Below are 5,202 nucleotides of genomic sequence, written 5' to 3' on the forward strand. Positions count from 1 at the left end.
ACCGGCACTTACGTGAGGAATAGTGACGGGGTCCCACGAGTGACCGACACATCACACAGAAGGCGCAGCAAGAAATCCAAGGTGCTTTATTCTCTGGATCAGTGGTCGGCAAACTCCGGCTCGCGAGCCACCTGCGGCTCTTTGGCCCCTTGAGTGTGGCTCGTCCTAAGCCTTAGGAGGACCCTAGTTAAGTTAATAACAATGTACCTACCTATATAGTTTAAGTTTAAAAAATGTGGCTCTCAAAAGAAATTTCCATCGTGGTACTGTTGATATTTGGCTCTGTTGACTCATGAGTTTGCCGACCACAGCTATCAAGTGTGCGTGGGTGGTTCCGTTGTATAGTTCTTGCCTGCCACCCATTTCTCTTTCATCCTTTCTATTTAATCCTTCCATTTGCCGTGAGAAGTAGGTCTGGGAACTTAGCTTGGACTTACGTAGTCAGTGTAGGGACAACGTTAGTATGTTGTTAGTTTGTAGACGTTACGTTAGCGTTTCTGTGAAAGATAGTCATAGAGGTGATGAAGGGTTGGGGGGTAAGAGTTGGGCATGAAAACAATGTTGAGGTTTCCGGTAGAAATTCAGTTTGGAATGAAAATAGATCTTGGATTTGGGTCAGAGCGTTAGGATTGGAGTCAGATGTAAATGTGAGATGGGTTTACCAGGAGGAAGGCGACATGGATTTCCTGGAATATGATGGGGGGGGGAGGGGTGCAAAACTAACGTCGGAGGTGTGCCTGAGGTCAGGCTTTTGGAATTCAGGATATAGTGACACCTAGTGTTGGGGTCAAGGCTGAGCTTGACTTCTGTTCAGGGATTCAAGGTTCCCAGTCGAGAGTCATGACCAAGTTTCTTGATGTGAGCGATGGAGCTTGAGTTAAGTAGGTGCCACGCTGAGGTCTGAATTGGACTTGGTCACGGATAAAGAAGTCCTGAGGGTTAGGATTGGGTACCATTGAGGTTGCAGGTATAGACCCGGGCTTGTGTAAAGTTTGGAGTTGGGAGCTGTGTCAAAGTGAAGACTGGATTTGGAATTATGGTTGAAATCAGGGACTGCGGTGTTTCTCACCCTCTCGTGAGCTCTTGATCGGATCTGACCATGCCTTCTTGTTGAATGGCACCGTGTCCATCAAGCAGGAGACCTTGAAGCCCCAACATCTCCATCTCCCTCCAGGTGCCCTCCAGGTGCAAACAGCCGGGGACCGGTTGTACCATCTCTGGCTGGGGCAGCACCACCGTGGATGTAGGTAAGGCTGCCCCCTGAGGCCCAGGAATAGCCCAGCCCATGGCTCCCTTTTTGTCTAAGACAAAGGATACAGGTAACAAACCCAAGATCCCAGACCTTCAAACCCCTCCGAGCCTCAGACCCAGGGGTCCAAGTCAATAGGCCTTTTCCCAGCGGATTGAGGACTCTGCCGTAGACCCCCTTTCCCCTTAACCCAGTGGTTCTCAACCTTCCTCATGCCACGACCCTTTAATACAGTTCCTCATGTGGTGGTGACCCCCAACCATAAAATTATTTTCGTTGCTACTTCATAACTGTGATTTTGCTGCTGTTATGAATCGTCATATAAATATCTGATATGCAGGATGTCTTTTCATTGTTACAAATTGAACATAATTAAAGCCTAGTGATTAATCACAAAAACAATATGTGATTATATATGTGTTTTCTGATGGTCTTAGGCAACCCCTGTGAAAGGGTCGTTCGACCCCCAGAGGGGTCACGACCCATAGGTTGAGAACCACTGTCTTAACCCATAATCCTTAAATCCCAAACCTCCATCTTCCGGACCCAGGGGTCCAAGACCCCCAGTCACCTCTCATGCAGACCAAGAATATTTGTCTCTCCGATGCATCTCCAGATATTTCCATGTCCAGCACCCAGCCCCTGCCTCCAACAGATATAAGAGTCCTTACCCCCAGGTACTTCCTCAGACCCAAGAATCCAGGCCCCCAGCACCCTCCAGGCTCTCACATACACAACATCTGGCTCTCAGTCATCTCCTTTTATAGACACAGAAACCCCAGCCTTTTTCACCCCCAGGCCCATCAGTTTTGGCCTCCCTCAAATCCAAGAGTTTGATCACTGGGGCCTATTTCATAACCATAGCATTGAGTCACCCGGCCTCCCCTTATTCAACATCCTGGACCCACCCCCCTTCTTACTCTTTTATCAGCACCCAGGGGTCCGGCCACCCAAGCCCCTGACCGCCTCCTAACTCCTCCCACAGTGAGGAGCACATCGCAGCTCATGTGCTCCCCTGTCAGCATCGTCTCCTACAAGGACTGCAGGAAGCTTTTCCCGACCATGTTGAGGAGATTCATGCTTTGTGCTGCTCCTCCCGACAGATACTCCTCCGTCTGCAAAGTGAGTCCCCTCCTCCCCTGCCCTGGGTCCTGTTTCCTCTCAGCCCCGTCTTCCCCTCCATCCACTTTCAGGGTGGCCTGACCCTGGTGCTACGCCTTCCCTCACACCTTACCAGCCCCACTTTCCTGGCTCTCTCTACTCAGTTCTCTGCCCGGGGCCGGGTGGGAGCCCACGGGGGCCGGCGTGGCCTTGGGGGTGGGCACAACGTCCCTAACATGAGTTGGAAAAGAGGGCTACGATGAGCGTAAGGGCAGTGAGGCACTGGCTGCAAGCATACATTTTAAGGGGGCACCAAAAACTCAGTGACCAGGATAAAATATATTCTAATGCAATATTTATTTTATTCGGTTTTTTAAATCTTTGTTGTTGGAAGTATTACATATGTCCTCCTTTCCCCTCCTCCATCCCCCCTTCCAGCCTGCCACCACCCTCCACCCCAAGCCTTCACCACCCTATTATCTGTGTCCATGGGTTATGCATATACTAGAGGCTCAGTGTACGGCATTCATGCACTGGGGGGTGGGGGGTCCCTCAGCCTGGCCTGCACACTCACAGTCTGAGACCCCTCAGGGGATGTCTGCCTGCCGCTGCGCTTGCCAGCCATGAGCCCAGCTTCTAGTTGAGCAGTGCTCCCCCTGTGGGAACGCACTGACCACCAGGGGGCAGCTCCTGCATTGAGCGTCTGCACCCTGGTGGTCAGTGCAAGTCACAGCTACCAGTCGATTTGCATATTAGGGTTTTATTATATAGGATGCATACAAGTTTTTTGGTTGATCTGTTCCCACCCTCTCACCCTCTCCCGTCTTCTCTCTGAGATTCCACAGTCTGTCTGTCCTGTGCTTCTATGTCTCTGGATTTATTTTGTTCATCAGTTTATTTTGTTCATTAGATTCCACTTGTGAGTGAGATCATGTGATGCTTGTCTTTCTCTGATTGGCTTATTTCGCTTAGCACAATACTCTCCAGGTCCATCCATGCAGCTGCGAATGATGAGAGTTCTTTCTTTTTTACTGCTGCATAGTATTCCATTGTGTAGATGTACCACCTCTTTTTTAATCCACTCATCTGCTGATGGATATTTGGACTGCTTCCAAATCTTAGCTATTATAAATTGTGCTGTTATGAACATAGGGTGTATAATTCTTTCTGATTTTTTTTTTCAGGATTATTAGGATATGTATGTCCAGTTTGGAGAAGTCTCTATTTAGGTCCTTTGCCCATTTTTTAATTGGATTGTTTGTCTTCCTTTTGTTAAGTTGTATGAGTTCCCTATATATTTTGGAAATTAACCCCTTATCAGATGTGTCGTTGGCAAATATGTTCTCACAGTCAGTGGATTCCCTTTTCATTTTATCACAATGGTTTTTTTGCTGTGCGGAAGCTTTCTATTTTGATATAGTCCTATTTGTTTATTTTCTCCTTGCCGTAGGACATGTGCCAGTAAACATATTACTACAAGAGATGTGTGAGATTTTGCTGCCTATGTTTTCTTCTAGGGTTTTTATGATTTCGTGACTTACATTTAAGTCTTTGTCCATTTTGAGTTTATTCTTGTGTGTGGTGTAAGTTGGTGCCTAGTTCCATTTTTTTTTTTTTTTGCATGTACGTGTCCAATTTTCTCAACACCATTTATTGAAGAGACTGTCTTTACTCCATTGTACACTCTTGCCTCCTTTGTCACATAGTAATTGAGCATAATGACTTGGGTTGCTTTCTGGGGTGTCTGTTCTGTTCCATTGATCTATATGCCTATTCTTGTGCTGTTTTGATTACAGTGGCTTTCCAGTATAACTTGATATCTGGTATTGTAATCCCTCCAGTTTGTTATTCTTTCTCAAGATTTCTGTGGCTATTCAAGGTCTTTTTTGGTTCTATATAAATTTGGGGGGTATTTTTTCTAGATCTGTGAAATATGCCCTTGGTGTTTTTATAGGGATTGCATTGAATCTATAGATTGTTGTGGGTAGTATAGACATTTTAATGATGTTGATTCTACCAACCCATGAACACAGTGTATTCTTCCGTCTGTTTATATCTTCCTCTATCTCTTTTTTCAACGTCCTGTAGTTTTCTGAGTACAGGTCTTTTACCTTCTTGGTTAAGTTTATTCCTAAGTATGTTAAATTTTTTTGTTGCAATGGTAAATGAGATTAGTTTTTTAGTTTCTCTTTCTGAGAGTTCACTATTGGTGTATAAAAATATCATCGATTTCTGGGTGTTGATTTTGTATCCTGCTACGTTGCTGAATTCATTTATTGAATCTAGTCGTTTTTTGATGGAGGCTTTAGGGTTTTCTATGCACAATCTCATGTCATCTGCGAATAATAACAGTTTTACTTCCTCCTTTCCAATTTGGATGCCTTTAATTTTTTTCTTCTTGTCTGATCACTATGGCTAGGATCTAATGCAATATTTAAAAATTACTCTCTGCAAACAAGAAAATCCATGTAACGAAATAGAATTTTCAACAAATAGCAGTCCATTGTGACTGGATTTTCCATTTGTCTCCGGCTCCTAATGGTTCATCAAACCACAGTGATGGCCACGATTTTATCTAAAATTAAAATACCCAGTTTGTCATGGATTTTTTTTCCAAGTAAATTTGATTTCTAAGGTATTGCATTAAAATACTGTTGCAATCACTGAGATGTTGTGTCTGCAGCTAGTGTCTGGCTTTCTTATATGTCTTTGTACCTGATCCTGGCTCTGGGGAAAGAGGGAGCCTCCTTCTCCTCCTCTTTGTCCCCCCTTCCTCATCTCTGTAAACCCCTCTTGTCCCTGAGAATTATCTCCCCTCATCTCTCTTTACACCTCACTTTATTTTGTTTTCC

This window comes from Myotis davidii, unplaced genomic scaffold, assembly GCF_000327345.1.
Source record: "Myotis davidii unplaced genomic scaffold, ASM32734v1 scaffold358, whole genome shotgun sequence".
NCBI classification, from domain to species: Eukaryota; Metazoa; Chordata; class Mammalia; order Chiroptera; family Vespertilionidae; genus Myotis; species Myotis davidii.